Raw genomic sequence first — 19,658 nt, forward strand, 5'->3', positions numbered from 1 at the left:
CACCCTAGAAGGTGCCTGGTAGCTAAGTGGATGGTCTTGAAACTGGGCTGAAAATTGTGGTGGGAAAAGATGTGAGTACCAAATGGTTTGGAAACAATTTCTCAGGCTGTCTTACCTAAGGGGCACATCATTCAACAGTGACTAAACAGTTCATGTAGTGAAAGTCAGTCAAATGAGTGGTTTCATATTCTCAAAACTAAAATATCAATTGTGTGGCTGAATTTTTCATTTTTCAAGGCAGTCATTGTAGAGAGAATCTAAATTTTGCAGATGATTGCTTTTAGAGTAACACCACTGTTTCATCTCCAAGTTATTTTTTCTGCCACAGACATGTAGAAACAGAAAAAATACATGTTGCAGAGTAAAAAAATTTAAAAAAAAAAGGGTCTTCAGGGAGAAGGCCTGGTTTATGGTTCCACTCACAAAATATCTCTAAACTTTACTCACATTCTATATTGCTGGATCATTACTCAATATTTTTTTCAAGAAGAAAAAAAAAGTATTTCCTTAAGTGAAAAGAGCAAAGAAAATGCTAATATAATCTAAAAAAGGCATTGAGCTTAACCAAAGTAGGGAGGGTGGCCTTCATGCTTAACCTCCCCCACCTGGTCCAGTTCCTGGCACTTAGTTGTGTTGTACAGAATGCTGAATGACTGAAAAAAGAGCACAGGTTGTATGAAGATGGCAATAGTCTCATCTAAAACGATGAAAGGATATTGGGTAAGATACTGATTAGTGTACCAAATATTTAGGAGCTGGCAGATCTATATAAAGTAAATTTACTCGAAATCATATTATGTGGAGATCAGTAAGCCCATACTGAAATATACAGATTGGCTTCTATTTTTGTGAAATACAGTCTTATATCTAGCATATGCTCATATTCATCATGCCTGCTATATGCATTCTGAAGGCATGATGGGGAATGGGAAGCATTATCTGTTCTCAGTGCAAGTTTTCTTCAAGAGGAGTGGGACAGATGCACATGCCCTTGGCCAAACATTCAAATGTGAGAAACTGTTGGTTGGCTGATCTCTGTTAAATACAAGGGTTCCCTCCTAGGGTCAGAAACATGGGAATGAAATAGCTTCTCAACATGGGGCCTCTGTGTACCTTGGAAGCTGAATGGTAGGTGATTTATCTTCACCTTCCAAAACCTGGGTCAGTGTTTGGTGGAAAGTAGGCACAGTGTGTGCAAACACTGGCTGTAAGGATATGTGGAATGATTCAGAGCGCTTTGAGATTTAGCAAAGAGTAACATTAATTGCACCTCTCCAGAGGCTGAAGGCATCAAAACAATAAATTGCCTCATTTGGCAGGGTAGGACACAGATATATTATGTGCACAATTTGTCATGAAGTAACTTTGTGAAAGATAAACATAATAAGTGAGATGTATTTATCTTCCTGGAAAACAAAAAGCTTCCATTTATATTCAAACCTAAAGGTTTGGTTCCTTTATGTATAATCCTCAATGGTCATCTCTGGTAGAGATGAATTTAGTCCACACAAGTGGGAGAAATATCGTATCTTTATTTCCTTAAGTCACCTTGGTTCAGTTCTAACAATGACCCATCCCTTTGGAATTCCTGCTTATGCTGGGCCTCATCCTCCAGTGCCCCACCCCACCGTGTGCATGCACACAGCACACATACACACCCACACATGTGCTCATGGATAAGGCTCAGATAAGGCCAAGATAAGGATAAAACAAAGTTATGGTCTTCTAAAAGGTCCTTCTGAGATCCTTCGATTTTCACTCTATTTCTGAGGCCATTTACTATGTTCTTCTTGTATCTAACAACCCAGCTCTTAGGTCACACTTGGGGCACAGGAATTTGGGTCAGTCTGGGCAAACAGAGCCATCCCCTTTGAAGCCTCCTCCCTTTCCCTGGTTCTGCCAGACTGCAGGTATTCAGTCCACAGCATAAGCCTCTGTGTCCTTTCCCCTTTTCCTATTCTTAGCTCTTTCCCACTTTCAAACCTCTCCCTGGTTCCTCACCAACCTTGGGACTCCCTCTCTTCTAAAGGGCTGCAGTATTTTACATAAAACAAAACAGCGGCTTTGGATTTAAGATTGCTTATGTTTCCTGCCATGTTAACATCTATGCAGTGAGGAATTTCATAGCCTGGATTCTGCCTTGAAATAGAGCAAGGGAAAAGCAGAGGTAAAACAAGTACAACTTAAACTCTTAAATCGTTGCTGCAATACAAAGTCAAAGTGGTCTTGACAAAATTCATGGGAGGAGGGTATAGAGGGCTATCTGTAGTATAGAATAGGCTAAAAACACAGGTTGTTGAAAGACAAATTCAAAGACCCTAATTTAGGCATTCTTTATTAATTAATCATTATGATTTCTGAAAGAATCACTTTCATTCTACATTTTTACTCATCCGAAATTCTAGTAGGCTCTTGAGCAGGGGTGTGTGGTGGAGCTGCACTCAATGTGATTTGTGAGGGTGTATCTGTATGTATTTCCTTATAAACTCTTATCTTGCAGTATAATTTCTCTCCCAGGAGCTTAGCTGCTCTGAGAAATAAATTTAGAACTCAGGTGGGACATCTTTTAAATAAAACCACACAAAGCCTGGAAAAAACATTTTTTTCCAATGTTGGAATCTACCTCTAATTGGCACAATTTACCACAGCACTATTTTGAGTTTGACTCAACCTCTCCCTCTGTGGTATATCTTATCAAATACTTTACTTTAAATACAAAGAAAATTTCTTTATGAAAAAAATCATGAAATCTCTTTTTTTTCATCTAAAGCAATTTTTTAAATTAATATAGAATTAATATACATTAACATAGATCACTAAGAAAATATATTAAGAAAAATATATCATGAAAATTAATATAGATCACTAAGATTACTCTTTCCCTAGAAAAAAGAAGAGGAATATTTGTAGTAAGTAGTAAGAAAGTGGATAGATAGATAGATGCATTTTACATTAGGAAAAACTAATAAATATTCAAGACCTTAGGCTGAGCTATGCTACATGAGTTTGTGTGGAGTCTATTTTCCTAAAATTTTGATGACCTGCTATTTCTCAAGAAAAAGATTATATAGTCAGTAAACAGCCAATAACATACGTGTTTTCAAGGACAATTACACATAGGTTATGTTTGCACACATTTACCAAATGTTTCCAAAATGCTTTGGAACCCAAACACACTCTAGGAATTAGCAGTACTCTCAAATATGTCAAGGGCTCTACAGCCCAAAGTAATAATCTGGATCACAGGCCATTACTGCATCCTCAGATAACATCTGTTCTGAATATGTGTGTGTTTGAGAATCTGAGGTTAATCAGTAAGGACCAGATCAACCCGACCTGAGTTTTAATGCTCCTAGTGTTTAATGTCATCTGGATTTAAACTCTTTGCTGAACGCTCTTCCTTGCAGTTCCTGTCTACTATTGAAGAGAGAAGGTATGAGATGATGCTTTTTGAATTATTTCTTTCATTTGGCTAAACCAAATGTAGTTTGATAAAGAGTAAGGAGCCTTCACAGGTGAGAAAGGTCTCAAATGTGGGCTCTTTTCTTGGCTCTATAAACTTTTATTACTGCTTCTGAAAAGGACTCTCAACATGTTGTAAACAAATCTATTTCACTACATGACTTATGGGAACATTAGTTGCCTTCAGGCCTTGTATTGGCTGGTATATTAGAATATGGAAATCCTTGGGTGTCCTTAGAATTATCCCAAAACCTCATCTCCCACCCCTTCAGGCTCCCTCTGACCTCCCCATGGTCTGGCAAATACTCTAGCACTATGACTATGTCTGTTCTGACTGCTTGGTGTCCATTCCACCTAGTTGTTAAATATTTTTCACATTACATAAATTCTCTTAAGTATACTAGCTCTTCTGTGCTTGGTGACAGCAAGCTAGATTTGATGGTAGGGTTACCAGAATATTCTTTGTTGGGTGAGCTGCTTTCCATTATGAAATGAACCTTTTAATCAAGCAGTGTGTTACTTTGGAGACCCTACTAATGTTAATCAACAGAGCAGGCAGGAATTGGAGATTAGATTGTGTACCCAGTGCCACTCCTCCCCTAAGTACTCATCATGACCCAGGAGCTGGTCCTTCTGCTCATGGGCCATGTGTACGTCTTCTTCCCACCTCACCCCCATATATCTCACACTCAGATTGGTTTTCCTCATTCAACTTGTCCTACCTGGAACATCCTATGTTCACCTCCACAAAGTCCTCCCATCCTTTTTACACACTCCCTCCATCCATATGGATCTATGATCCCATTCTTAGGACTCTGCATTTAGAGGAATCAGTTAGCAAAGCATTTTACTGTTGTGATCATTACTACCACCTGAGAAGAAAACACTTGTACCTAATAAACTATGTTTTAACTGTCACATCCTGGAGGCAGGGTCCTCGCCCATCCTTTGCTAGCCAATCCAAAGGATCCTCTCAGTTGGTGACTCCTATGGGCCTGGAAAGGTATGCTGACTCATAAGAGGCTGGCTGGACCTTGTGGAGCCAGCATTACTCATGTCTCTTTCTCATCTGTGCCATCCTTTCTGGGAGAATGAGCATTTTCCAAAATGGTATTTACATAGCCTGAGTGAAACAGAGTTTTTACACCATTATTTAGTGAGCTTAAGAAATAGTTCACATTGCCTGACTGCATGGGGCAAGCAAAGAAGAATAAATTAGTCTGCTTTAATTTTTCAGAATGGTTGGACTGGGTCCCAGATCAAGTTGTTATGGCACCTTTGCTTTGCTTTGGTTCTGAAGTCCCTGCTGTGGAATATTCTCTAACTCAATTTTACTCAGCCTTCTCTCAAGTCTTCTTGTGTTTAGTAAGAATGAACATTACTCAATGGCATATTATTTTTAAAGAAGCCTTCAAAACCATGAATGTTAGACTTACTTTCTTCTAGCACAATCCATTAGCCACATCTCACTGCTTGAATCTTCATGCCTCCAATATTTAAAATTTACTCACTGTTTGCTCCTTCTGAATCATTTAAGAATCTATCATGCCAAGCAAACTTTATCTCAGCTTATGGGTTTTCTATGAAAGATCCCTAATAACTGCCTCTGCTTATATTCTGATAGGATATTTATGTGTTATGATGTTCCTCATCTGATATTTAGGAAAAAATCATCTGAATATACAGGTTTGCTAAAAATGACCCAAACCACTTGAAGAAGAAACAGGAGCCAAGGGCATGGGGGTGGAAATGGCAAATGCGTTGCTGGCTTTCAGGAATACCAAGACCATCTGCTACGTCAACAACAGTTCTGCCATAGTCAGACCAGCTGGAGAGTATAAGGCTAGGCAGGATGGCAGCCCCTGAGCTGAGAGAAGACGGCCCTCCCAACAGGGCTGAGAGCTTGCTGTGGAAGAGGTGTGACAGTTCGGGAGAGAGCTAGTGGGGAGCAGCAGACCACAACAACACCTGTGTTTGCAAACAAAGTATAGCTCATATCACTGACAAGGCCTGCTTTGTCCTGGACATGTCTCAAGAATGCATTAGTCACAAACATGGCATTTGTGGAACTGAGGCACCAAATTACTCACTGACACTCCATGTCCACGCCTTGACTGGAAATGTTACAGGCTATCAATAAATTTGATTCTGTACACTTCTTGTGGCTATCCTGGGACAGCAGGAAAAATAAGTAAAAAGAGGCTGAGCATGACAGGTAATTACATAAAGAATATTCTAGGCAGAAATACATTAACTTACATGAAGAACTAGTGAGCTAGATGACTGACTAAAGAAGTGGAGAGTGCTCTCCCAGAAAAGCGCTCCCCTATGCCACTCTCACTCAGAAAACAAGTCACTCTTGCCAACCTTTCTTTTTTCCTAGCCCCAAATATCATTCAGATTGTCACCATCACTTCAAGGCAAACAGAGTATGATTTGATAAAAAGTATACCAAAGACCTACATTAGAGCAGGTGTATCATCAAAGTCTGATAAATAAACTACAAAAGGTATGATTCAATTGTATTTTGGTTTCAACCCTGTGGCATGCTAGTTGACTGATCTTGCAATTTATATGTCTGATCTTTTACATTATAATAGTAGTTACTTTTAGCTTCTTTCAAACCTCAGTATAATAATTGAAAATATGTTGTGGAGTGTGTGTGTGTGCGTGTGTGTGTGTCTGTGTGTGTGTGTGCATATAAATGTTTCCTCTGACTTTAATACAATTATTTATCAGTACTGTTCTACTGTACTATAATGGCAATGATTTTTCAAGAAAGTAAGTGATAATCTCCATTTTAGTACATCTTACATAGTATCCTAAAAAGTAGAACGACTTTTTCTATGTAAAGACACAATGGTCCACCCTCCCAATTTAACTTTATTTATACAGGTAATTTTCAGAATCACCACAGTAGCCTGTTCCCCATATAATTCCATTGAATAATCTATAAGATTACCTTTATTACAATGTAGTCCAAATGTGAATCTTTCAGAGATTTTTTTCACAGCAGTTCATAAATATACTATTTCTTTTTTAGCTAGATGAATCACTGATGAAGCATTTTCAGTCAACATTTGCACAGTGGCTATCAAGACTAAATTTTGTTTCTCCATACTAACATTTATGTTCTTACAAAAACAACTAGTCAGATTCACTAAGTACAGCTATAAATCCTGCTCCTGCAATGGCAATTCTGCTCTCTTCAGGTCTCTGGAGTAACCATGGCGCTAACTATGCTATAGGGTGACTTTAGCCTGAAGGTAGATTGCTACTGAGAGACATCACGGTCTGGTAGATAAAGCATGAAAATAATCCACTCCCCCATTGTGCTCTGAGGTCCCAGGTGACCTTGAACAAGTCATTTGGCCTTTTATTTGCATATCAGAGTTGCTTTCTACAATAATGGAAAAATCTGTACATCTTTTCTCTTTGCAGCAATATCATATTAATTTTTTCCTATTATATACATTCTCTTTATTATTGTTTTTCTATTTATATCCCTTATGATACTGACCACCCAACATTCCTGGGTCACAGTGTAATTATGTCACAGAATCAGAGGAAATTTCTCTTTGGGCAAGAAGCTGAGTTACAATGATTAGGCCACTATAAAGGCTATGATTCCCCTTCATTTCTCATTCTTCACTGAAAGGTTATGTACCGTGAACTATATTTTCTTAATTGCCTTATTTCTTTTGCATCTGCTCCAGGCTCATTACCCAATTCCATTTTATATAGTCCACATTGATTTTTCATATTCCAAACTTCCTTAACAAAGGAAGGGCCACATATTATTGAATTTTAGTATATGTGAGATGATTTATTCATTCAGCAAGCATGTAATCAATACCAAAGTTGAAGGATTGTTGGGCAAAAACAGGAGAAAGTTAGGAGAGACTTTCAAAGAAATAAATTTAGACTCAACATGAATGTTCTCTTTCCCATGTGATCCTGTTCGGCTGTGAGATGTGCAGAATGGAGAATGGAGAATATTGCACCACAAGCTGCATGCCTCCGCACAGGCTGGGCCACAGAACCCCTGGCCTGACCGGTGAGGAGCCTGATGGAAGCAAGAGCTGACAACAGGGGACCTGGTTCCATTTGGGGGAAGAATTGAGGGGGCAGGCTATGATGTGATGTCAGATTTCAAGGTTTCAGAACATGATGCCCTCCTCAGCGGCCCCCTAACCAGTGGCAGAGAACCACTACTGCCCTCACTCTCGTCAAAGGGGCTGTTTAGAAATGGACAGAGTATTAGTCCCAACATTCCTTGATCATGGTAATGTCCTAGTTTCAGAAAGAAAGTGAGATTCTGCAAAGTATAACTTTGCAGATTACTGAAAGGAAAAAAGAAAAAAACCAGCCCCTGACATCCAGAAAGTGGCCTTGCCTACACAGCTAGGCTGGGTCATGCTCCTGTGGGACATAAACAATCTCAAGGAATACCAACATCAGACAGTATTCCGAGACCATGGTAAAGTGAGACACACAGTCTGCTTCATAATTTTGTCTAAGCACAGATAAAACCAAGGTCACTGTACCACCCATAAAATACCAAACACCCCCACTCTTGGACAAAATGAGTGACTTCTACTACTTCACTTCTTTACCCTCTTTATAGATAAAATTTATTGATACCCAATCACAGAATTGCCCTGACTTTCTAGGGAAAGAAGCAGCAGAGAGGGAAGGAAGCAGTAATTAGTAAGCTAAGCTGTTTGCATAATACACTAAAAGCTCTAAAATGTTATAATCAGGATCTTTGCGATCAGAATTGTCAGTTGCCATCACCCAGAGAGACACATTAAAGAAAACCAAAAGTAACAGTAATACAGTTGCTAGATTTCTGGAAAAACTTAGGGAAATCTAGCCATGAGGCCATTTACGCCATATCTTTTTTATTTAGATTATTCTCTCTCCCTCTCAACTTCCTGTCACCATTCTCCCTTCCTCTCTACTTCCCTTCCCCACCAATCACTCTTTCTCACATACACACATCTTATCAACATATATTTATGTTTCCCTGTTTTCAAGTATTTTATACTTATTCCCAAGGCCAGATGTTCTAACCTGTTTTATTCTCTACTTGAAGCAGTGGTTTTTGGCTGCACACTGGAATCCTCTGGGGAGCATTTTTTTTTTAAGTTCTGTGTCCAGAGCAACCTAAGTGTCCATCAATAGATGACTGGATAAGGAAGATGTGGTACATATAAAATGGAACATTATTCAAACATAAAAAGAAAAACAATACTGCCTTTTGCAACAACATGGATGGAGCTAGAGGGTATTATGCTCAGTGAAATAAGCCAAGTGGAGAGAGACAAGTACCATATGATTTTACTTATTTGTGGAATATAGAATAAAGCAAGAACAGAAAGAACAGAACAGCAGTAGACTCACAGACACTGAGAAGTGACTAGTGGTTACTAAGGGGAGGAGTTGGGACTGGTGCAGGGAGGAAGGGGAGGGGAAGAAAGGGGCACAATAATTTGCAATCACAATATACATTGATCACAGGGACTGCTGAACCACTGTGATGAACATTTGAAACCAACATAAGACTGTAATTAACGAAACTTTAATAAAAAAAATTCCATGTCCAGGACATATCCCAGACCAATCCAATTAGAATCTCTGGAGTAAGACTCTGGTATCTTTTCTTTTTGTCTTTGTCTTTATGTGTAGGTGACTCCAACATGAAACCAAGATTAAGACCCACTGGTTTAATGTTTCTTCTAGACTTAACTTTAGGGCCTACCTTCCTGGGTATTTCTCCAAACAGTGCTTCCATAGACAGAATGACTATCTTGACTTTTAGTACAATGCTAAGTGTGTTCTGCTGCTTTAACTCCAATCTGGCTACAGGTTTTCCCTCTCTTTCTCTTAAACTTTTTCTTTTTGCTATAGTGGCTTTAATAATTTTCACAAATTTCTTAATATTTAATGTAGATCCATGAAAATGAATAGTGGAATACCCCATCAATGACCAAAATAAAAATAACATTCTATTAAGGTCAACCTCTGACAATAAGCTGTGAGTTTAAATTATTTTAATGTATACTATATTTGGTATCTCTGCTTTTGCAGCTGGAATAATGCATAAGCAGGAAAATATGCTGGGAACTCTTACAAAGAGACAAAGCCTTCAATGAAAGGCCCAGCTTGTACCAAAGTGAAATTGAGAAATAGTAACTCCGAGGAGGAGAACTGCTCCATGCAGAAGGAACAAAGCATTTATGTAAAAAGGATGGGGAGTAAACTCAAGCCCCGTTTTGGCCAGACCATTGTTGAAGAGGTCTGAGTTGTCAACTAGTCAGTGAGACAAGGGGATTTGCAATTGGAGGCAAGACACAGCAGGCCAAGAGCAAATGCCCAGGAACCTGGGGCATGGATTAGAGTGAAATGGCAATAGTGGTAGGCACGCCAGCCCACCAGCTGAGACACCAGAGTTAACACTGCAGCTCACACCCCACATGAACTCCAGTTGGGTCACACTGGGATATGTATGCAAAATAAGTTAGAAAGGAGAATTGAAAGGATTGTAACAGGAATAATGTAAGGTATCAGAACTTACTGATTTTTGTGTACTATTAGTAAATCAGATCATATTTGTACCCCATCAAGACCAAGTTTTCAAATGCAAAGTAGCTTTCAATAAAATTAAACCAGACTCAAAATAAGTCAGACTTAAGACAAAAATTTTAAATAAAAAAAATTGCATGATAAAACAGATGCAATGCCATTGCAGCTCACTGCTCTCAGATGCATGAACTCACTAGTTTATTAATTGAGCAAACATTTGTTGAGCAAATAACATGTGGTAGTCACAGTTCTAAACACCAGTGGACAAACCATGTGGAGCTAGTCTAATGGGTGAGGGTCACAGAATATTAACAAGAAAAATACAAAATAATTGCAGATATTGATTGTCACAGCAGGATAATAAAGCAGCTTCGTATGATAGAGACTGATGGTAGAGGTGAAGTGGATAGACATCTTTGAACAAGGCAGTCAGAAAAGGGCTTTCCGGAAGGGGTAGCCTTTGACTGAGACCAGCATGGTGGGAATGGGCTATCAGGGAACAGAGTTCCAAGCAGAGAGCTAAGCAGCACCTGCTGCTTAGTTCAGGCATGTCTGGGCATGTCTGATGAACTGGTTTTCAGGTCCAAGAGATCTCAGTTTTTATAATTTATTTGCCCACAGCCCCTGGTGTTTGGCTAAGCGAGACAGGAGAAATGACCCAGAGAAAAGGTTAGACACTTTGAGGAAGACCACACAAGTGTCTGTTTTCCAGCCTGGGTCCAGAGACCACCATCTGAGGCAAATGAAAAGAGCTGCTGCAGGCAAAGATGGAGAAAGGCGTTTTCACAACGGGCTCTTGAGCCACAAAGGAATAAGGGGCTGGGGAACAAAGCACATTCCAGAGAGGAGGGGGGGAAGCTTTTCCTTCTTTGGGAAGGTCAATATATTTCAGGCTCACTGTGGACAAAAGGGAAGACACCACCATTCTGACACCTGGCAGGCTGCAGCAAATGCAGAGATGAGCATGTTTGTCAAGGGTACCCGCATTAAGCTGGTGGGAACCCTGGGGAAGAGGAAACTCCTAAGCGAGCTATGGTAGAAGAATTTGAGAAGACTGCTCTCAAACACATTTGTGATACCTGGCGACTAGAAGTATTTGCGGTCTGTCAGAGAAACAGGGATTCAGGTTGGTAAAGCATGAGCGGTATTATCATATTCCCACACAGAGCCACAGAATCCCGTAGGACTTCAGGCTCCTCACTGAATCTTCCCCTCATGTTGTGGTTGAAGGGCCCCCACCCATAAGATGGCGAACCTCCTGCTTCTCTTCCGGGTCCTCGGTTCCTGCTGGCGCCACCTGAAGCCCAATCACCCCTCGCCCTCCCAATCCCAGCACCTAGCCAATAGCCACCAGCCCTGTAGAAGTAACACCACAATCACCCCATGCCCCTTCCTATATAACCCAGCACCTTTCCCTAATAAAGCGGAATTCTCTGGTGAATTGCTGCTGTGTGCTGCTCTTTTCCTTTCACTGGTGCTGAAACCCGGGAGACAGGACACCCCAACTGGGCCCCGTCTTCCCCTGACACCAGCGGCAGCTTGCCCTCGTCCTCTTTTTCCGGCGCTGGCTCCTCACACTCACCACTCCTCTTTGGTAAGTTTTCCCCCGGAGCGGGCCGCTCTTCCCCGAGCTATCGCAGCACCATTGACCGTGATCGTCCGGCAAGGCCCTGATGCTCGGGGACGAGGAGGGAACTCTCCCCGCCTTAGGCCTTCACGGCTGCGGCGGACCCTCAGCCCCCTCCTCCAACAGCCATAAATGAGGTGACTCCTTTGCGGATGAGAACGCTCCCTCCCCCCCCCTTCCGTTCCTTCCGCCGAAAACTCCTAGTACTAGGTTCCTCGTGACTCCAGCACTCTGTCTTCTTAGAGAAGTCTGGGTGACGACCTACACTTCCTAAGAAATTCCAACTCGTATACGAGTTTCCGCAGACCCCCAAGGATCATCGGGGACGCCCCTTGTCTCCCTGCGGTCTGCTCCCAGTCCGAGGATCTCCGTTCGTCTTCCCCTGTTTGTCTCCTTCTCTGTCCTTTAGCCATGGGAGCCTCCTCATCCCTCCCTGGAAGTTCACCTCCTGAATGCCTGCTCAAGCATCTAGCCACCCGCTCCCTGACGCCTGATATAAAACCAAAACTTCTCCGTAAATACTGCTCCCAAGATTGGCCGACATACCCCCTAGACAATAACAACCAATGGCCCGCGGGGGGAGCTCTTGATCCTAACATCACTCGCGATCTCTTTAACTACTGCCAGCGCCTGAAAAAATGGAAGGAGATTCCCTATATCGAAGCTCTCCGCCTCCTTCTCCCACCCCCCTCGCCGCCGCCGCCTCCTCCTCCCCCCGCCTACCCCCAAGTTCTCCTAGCCTGCAAGCCATCTCCCCCGCAGAAGCCTCCCGTTCACTCCCTTCCCCCTCCTCTCCTACAACAGCCCCTCCCCCTTCCTCCACCACCATCTCCTCCCCCACCTCACCCACCCTGGAGTTCAAGCCTGAGCCTTCCAGCCCCCCTCAGACTCGGTCTCGAGTGCCTCCCAAAATTATCGTGTCTTTGCCCCCATCACCTGTTTCTCCCCCACAGACTGAGCCAGAACCCTTCAGTCCCCCACCGCCGTGGGTCTCCGCTCTTGAGATATCTTTGCCTGCTGCTTAATAGCAGGTCTGAAAAAGGCAGCTCGTAAAGTAGTCAATTTTCAAAAGCTCCAAGACATAATTCAAAGGAGGGAGGAAGCTCCCTCCGAGTTCTTAGACAGACTCACTCAAGCCCTATTACAGTACACCAGCCTGGACCCAGAAACGCCTGACGGAAGACATGTCCTCATGACATACTTCCTAGCTCAAAGCTACCCCGACATTAAAGCTAAACTCAAAAAGTTAGAACAGGGCCCCGCTACCCACAGACTGAGATCCTAACAGTGGCCTTTAAAGTCTTCCATAACTGGGAGGAGGAGAAAGAACGCCGTAAACAAAAGGCTGATCAGGCCAATTTCCAAATGTTGGCCCAGCTGATAAAACCACAACCTGGGCGCCCCTTTACAAACAAGCCCCCCCCAGGAGCTTGTTTCAAGTGCGGAAAAGAGGGACATTGGTCAAGGGCATGCCCCTCCCCCATATCTCCTACCACCTCATGCCCCAGATGCCACAAAAAGGGCCACTGGGGTCTGATTGCCCAACCACCCGAAGGGGAGGCTGGACGAACAACCCCCATCCTAAGCCCGCCGTAGTGGGGCTGGCAGAAGAAGATTGACGGGGCCCGGAGGCTTCTCGCCCGACCATTTCCTTCACCAAACAGGAGCCCAGGGTTACTTTAATAGTAGACGGTTGCCCCATCTCCTTCCTCCTAGATACAGGAGCCACCTTCTCAGTCTTGCGAGAATACTGGGGCCCTACCACGCCTGCCATTACTCCTATAGTCGGGGTAGGAGGTAAACAGATTTTCCCATTAAACCCCCCCCCCTTTTATGCACAATCCAGGACAATCCCATACCTTTCTCCCACTCCTTCCTGGTTATGCCCCAGTGTCCCATCCCCTTACTAGGACGGGACATCCTTTCTCTCCTCCATGTTTCCATAACTATATCCACTCCCACAGAACCCAGTACTCCCTTTCTAATGGCCCTCATAGCCGACGACCCCCCTCTACCCAATGAAAGCTCCAGTTCCGCCCTCATACACCCTGTAAATCCCAAAGTTTGGGACATTACAAGCCCCTCCGTGGCTCTATGTCCTCCTGCCTCTATCAAATTACGTGACCCCTCTCAGTATATCTGTCAGGCCCAATACCCCCAACCACTTCAGCCCTCATAGGCCTCCAACTCATCATTCAAGATCTTTTAAACAAAAATTACCTCAGACCCACTCACTCCCCATTTAATACCCCCATATTAGCTGTTAAAAAAACCAACGGATGTTTCTGCCTTGTCCAAGACCTTCGCCTCGTCAACATGGCCATCGTCCCTATCCATCCTTTAGTTCCAAATCCATACACCCTTTTATCGCGGATCCCTGCCTCGGCCTCCCACTTCTCAGTCCTAGATCTCAAGGATGCATTTTTTTTTTTCCTATCCCTCTGTACCCCTCCTCCCAAGATTTTTTACAGAAAATGGCTCCTCTCTGTCCTGCCCGTTCCCAAAACCAAGACAGAAATCCTTTCCTTTCTAGGCCTGGCTGGGTATTTTAGAGCGTGGATCCCTAACTTCTCCCTGTTGGCAAGACCCCTATACGACCTCAGCAAGGGCCCCCCTGAAGAACCATTATCCTCCTCACCCCGACACTCCTTCATTAAGCTCTGTCAAGCCCTTGTGGAAGCCCCAGCTCTCCATCTTCCTGATTTGTCAAAACCCTTCTCATTATACACTCATGAGAGGTCCAGTCAAGCTCTAAGAGTCCTAGGCCAATATTATGGCCCATCCTTTGCCCCAGTAGCTTATCTTTCCAAGCAATTAGGTGCCACAGTTCGGGGATGGGCCCCCTGCCTATGGGCATTAGCCGCTGGACAGCTCTTGCAGAAGGAAGCTCATAAACTGACATTCGGGGCGCCCCTTACCATTCTGTCCCCACATCACCTAAAGGATCTCTTAACCTACAAAAGTTTACAGACTCTCCCTCCCTCCAGACTCCTGACCTTACTGTCCTCTTTCCTCCAAAATCCCGTTCACCCCCTTTGCAATCCATACCCGAATCATGACTTTTTCCTCCTTTACTGCTCCCTCACTCTCTCTTGCTTTTTTTCCTCATTCCTATTGTCTTCCCCGCCACCCCAGCCTCCTTTGTATGGTGATTCAAAGTCAGACAGACTTACACACAGCATCAAACAAAAATTACTGCCCTCATTGCCACATCAGACTGCCCTCTGAAAGGCTGCTCCGAGCCTTTATACCTCCACTTTCCTCCCTCCACTGAAGTGTTCACTAGCAGCTACCTTTATTCTCCCTACCTCTGCTTCCTCTATGACCAAAAACAAGCCTATTGCAGGCGATGGCCAGACACCTACGGGGGATGTCCCTACAGGTCTTGCATCATTCACTACATGGGTAACTCCCGGTACCCACAGTATTACTCCTCCAACCATTTCATAAAATATCCCAACAGCTCATTCTCCTTATCAATCCCAGATCCCTGGAACTCTCATGGGCCACCAGAGTCACAGCCTCAGTTTACTATGGGGGGTCTTCGACCCCCCACGGTACCCTTCATATCTCTCGAAAGTATGTTCCCTCTCATTCCCAGATCTCTCAAGTTGCATCAGACATCGGACATTCTGAAAAAGTTATTGTCCAAACTCTTGACGGCGCCTCTTCATCTTCTTACCCCCGCTCCTACTCTTGGTTACAGCTCATTCAAGACACCACCATCTTTCTCAACCACACCCTCAACACCGCCAATTGTTTCTTGTGTGCATCACTACAGCGCCCACTGCTGGCCACGGTGCCCCTTAATATTTCCAACTACTCCTTCCATGCAGAAGGACAACCCTTCCGTCCCCTGGCAGACATACCCCTGTGGGAACCAGAATACGCAGATAATCTCACCATCCACCACTGTGTAGGCCCAACCCCTCCCCCCTCCAGCGCACTTCACTGTCTATCTACACCCCTACCTCCAGCTCTAAGACTTTTATGCAACCAGGTCACTTCTTTTGGTGCAATGGCAGTCTTTTTAACTCACTGCCTCCCAACTCCAATATACCCTGCATTCTCATCACCCTAATCCCACAGCTTACACTTTACAGCATGGCAGAATTTCTTGAGCTCCAACCTCCCTTGCCCTCGCGCACAAAAAGGGCTGCTTTCCTTCCCATCATGGTTGGTATCTCTTTGACCACCTCAGCCATTGGGGCAGGGTTTTCAGGAGGAGCCTTGGGTCACTCTCTATGGGCAATTAAAGATCTCAACGCCAAACTTGAGGGAGTCCTGACATCCACTGCCGATTCCCTGGCCTCCCTCCAAAGACAGGTCACTTCGCTAGCTAAGGTCACCCTTCAAAACTGGCGGGCCTTAGATCTGCTTACAGCTGAAAAGGGCAGCACCTGCGTCTTCCTTCGAGAAGAGCGCTGCTATTTCATCAATGAATCCGGCATTGTAAAAACTGACATTACCAAACTCACCGACCTTGCCTCCAGCCTACACTCTGTTTCCAATTCCAACCCATTCTCTTCAATACTAACAAACCCCTTCCTCACCTGGCTGTGGCCCATTGCAAGCCCTATAATAATCATTCTACTCGCCTGTCTCTTCTCACCTTGTATAGTAAAGTTTATCAAATCCCAAGTCGGTAAAATCTCTAATCAAACTTTCAACCAGCTTTTACTCAGGAACTACCAGCTTTTAGCCGCAGAAGATCCCTCACCCTCACGTAACCTCCTCACCACACGCTGAGATGGACCCCTCTCTCCACTGGAAACTGTTCCTAGAAACAATGGCCGCAGACGCCTGGCTTCTGGCACCTGTATCCTCTTAGCACCATTAGAATCAACAAGTCCTCAACCTATAGTTACAGGGAACCTTCATTGATTTCCAACCTGAAGAAGTCCACATCTACTCGTCCTTACTGTGGGGAGTCCTATCAACCCTTTCCTCCCAGTCCTCAAGCCCTCACTCCCTTCTCCGCCCCCGTTCAGCAGGAAGCAGTCAGAGAGAAAGCAACGTCCACAACCCCATAGAGGAGAAAGGGGGGAATGAAGAGCCCCCACCCATAAGATGGCGAACCTCCTGCTTCTCTTACGGGTCCTTGGTTCCCGCCGGCGCCACTGAAGCCCAATCACCCCTCTCCCCCCTAATCCCAGCACCTAGCCAATAGCCACCAGCCCCGTAGAAGTAACACCACAATCACCCCATGCCCCTTCCTATATAACCCAGCACATTTCCCTAATAAAGCGGAATTCTCCAGTGAATTGCTGCTGTGTGTCGCTCCTTTCCTTTCATTGGTGCCCCTGAGGACACAGGTTTCCCTGCTACCCTCTCCAGGGTGGCCTTGATAGTAGCAGGTCTGGAGTCAGGGTAGGTGTCTTCACTGTTCTTTTTTGTCCCTTTCAGACAGTTCTCATTCCCTTTCTCTTAATCTCCCTCTCCAACCTGAACAACACAAAAATCATCAGGGTTACAGGCTCAGATGTGACCCCCAAACTCATGTGTTGAAGTCCTAACTCCCACTACCTCAGAATGTGACTGTAATTAGAAATAGGGTCTTTAAGAGGTAATAAAGGTTGAGTGAGGCCATTAGGATGGGCCCTAATCCAATCAGATTGGTGTCCTTATAAGAAGAGGAAATGTGAACACAAATACAATATGCACAGAGGAAAAACCATATGAAGACAAAGGGAAAAGATAGCAATCCAGAAGCCAAGGAGAGAAGCTTCAACTCTGCCAATAACCTGATCTCAGATGTCTAGCCTCCAGAGTGGTGAGAAGGTAAAGATCTGAGCTACTCAGTCTGGGGTATTTATTATGGGCAGCCCTACCCAACTGATAACAATTGATACCCATCTTCCTTGCCTCTGTTATCTGCAGCCCTCTTTGGAGATTTTAGTTCTTGGTTTAGCACTGTTCCTGTCTTCCATACAACCTCTTGGTGATTCCTGTAGCTGTGTGTATGAGCCTTCCAACATGTTGGCTTCTCGGTTCCTTGTTCCTCTCTCTGGCCCAGCTGCCCACCCCCAGGGCCACATGATAGGTCACCACTCCTGAGTAGCAAGCTCTCCACCCTCACAGGGGTTGAGAAGGGTAGGAACCTCCAAAGTCCCCCTCCAATCACCCCCAGCGTTAGGCAGTCTCCTCTGATGGCTGTACAGATACGCTATAAACTTCTAACATTTGTCTTTATGCACTGTGACAGAAAAAATAATAGGTGACACTGCCCTAGCTGTTGTCATTGCCAGTACCAGCTCCCCATTCACAGCTTCACTTCAACAATTCCCCCCACCCCCAAACACCATTTCCCATTGTTCCAGCCTCCTTCCTTTAGTTATCTGAGTCCAGAAACTTTTGACCCTTTTTGGACTGACATGCTATTTAACCTCCAAAATAAGTATTGTTTGAGTAAATTAATGAATAAATGAATTTTCTTTAGTACCTTCCTACCTCCCCCTTTAACCTTTCTTTTTCCCCAAATTCATAAGATAATGATAGAGCTATCTGTATTTCACTGAAGAAAGTGTGACCTTCCTGATATATGAAGGACAAAGAAATTAATCTCTAATTAAAATCCTAGCCTGAGAGGTAGGAAGCCCTTGCACAACTCCTCACCCACGTCTTTCATCCTCCATATCACGATTGTCAAGAAGGCACAGGACTTTGTTTTTACTGTTCTTTTTTTTAGATATTATTCACATGGCTGTCAACAAAAGCAAGTACTTATGCACTTATTTTCAAGAATAGTGTGAAGTAATGGCTGATAATCTGCAAAGGGTTTTCCAGGTTTTATTTAAGGATTAGATGTGACTCTATATTCTGAAAAAAAAATCTACTCAAATGTGAATAGGGAAAAGTTTAGTAGTCTACAGGAAAGGTTACCATCTGCTCAGGTGCCCTATTATTACTTGTTCACTATCTTCAAAAATGTGTAACTTCCTCTCTTTTGAACGTTTATATATGCCCCTTCAAACTCTTCTGCTCAACTAGCCCAATCAAGCCATGAAGCTGTAAGTTTAGGTAAGACCATCAGACTCCGCAGTGACCACAGCTCACCTGCCAAGATCAACACTTTTCATCTTTCACTTGATGTTGACAAGAAGGTTTTCACCCACATGGTCCCTTAACACTCTGTCTCCCTATTACCCTCATTTACCCCCACCTTGCCCAAACTGCTTTATCTCACTGGTCCAATCTCATGACTATTTTACTTTTAATTTTTCAGAGTCTAGATATTTTATGTATTTGAAGAGAGTATGTTCCAAAAATATTAAAAAGTATACTACATCACTGGTTAGCCTACCAGGGTTGTTTTTAAAGAATTTGATGTGTATTCTTGTCTCAGAGCTATATCTACATATATCCATATGGTTTCACAGCTGTTATCAGCACTTTGTTCATACTTTACAATACTTACTATTGTATATTATCGTAATCATTCAGGTGTCTATTTCCCAGACTACACAGTAAATTCTTCACAGTCAAGTACCAGGACTTATATTTCTATCTCCAGAATCTTGCCAAGGCACAAGCACCTAGAATAAAGTTGAATAACTATTTGTTGAGCAGAAGAAGATAACAGTAAGTTAATTTTGTGCATACGTTTATGCAAAACTCAACAACAAAAACCCAAAATGGCTGTTTTGTTCTATCTTCAAGAAAGTAAATAAAACAAGTAGAATAAAATTCTATTTTAGGAATTTTTGAAAGAGACCTACAAATAAAATATTTCACTACAGAAGTAGAGAAGCAATCACATGCATGCTCATGAGTCACTCATAAAGCTGTTTGGAACCTCTGCTTTGACACCACTGACAAACTGCACAGCCACCACAGAACAGGAATCTCGAGCTGCCAAAGAGCACGATGTGCACCTCATATTTGGATCACTGTTCTTGCAGTAGAAACATTTGCCCTCTAGTTTACTATACACGTGTATATGGTGTGTATGTATACACATTCGCTCTCCTAATTCCAAGTC

At 43.4% G+C, this 19,658-nt stretch overlaps 1 long non-coding RNA gene across 2 annotated transcripts in view; it reads right to left on the bottom strand.

Annotated features, from left to right (window-relative positions):
- Positions 1 to 19,658, bottom strand: part of LOC130683592 (uncharacterized) — a 347,925-nt gene that overhangs the window by 179,692 nt on the left and 148,575 nt on the right. The window contains exon 3 of one of the 2 annotated variants that reach the window (XR_008997406.1): positions 565 to 653. The exons of the other annotated variant lie outside the window; for it this stretch is intronic. This is a non-coding gene — a long non-coding RNA (uncharacterized LOC130683592). Of the gene's footprint in view, positions 1 to 564; positions 654 to 19,658 lie in introns of those variants that run through there. 2 annotated transcript variants of the gene reach the window in all.

The sequence above is a fragment of the Manis pentadactyla genome, chromosome 1 (genome assembly GCF_030020395.1).
Source record: "Manis pentadactyla isolate mManPen7 chromosome 1, mManPen7.hap1, whole genome shotgun sequence".
NCBI lineage: Eukaryota > Metazoa > Chordata > Mammalia > Pholidota > Manidae > Manis > Manis pentadactyla.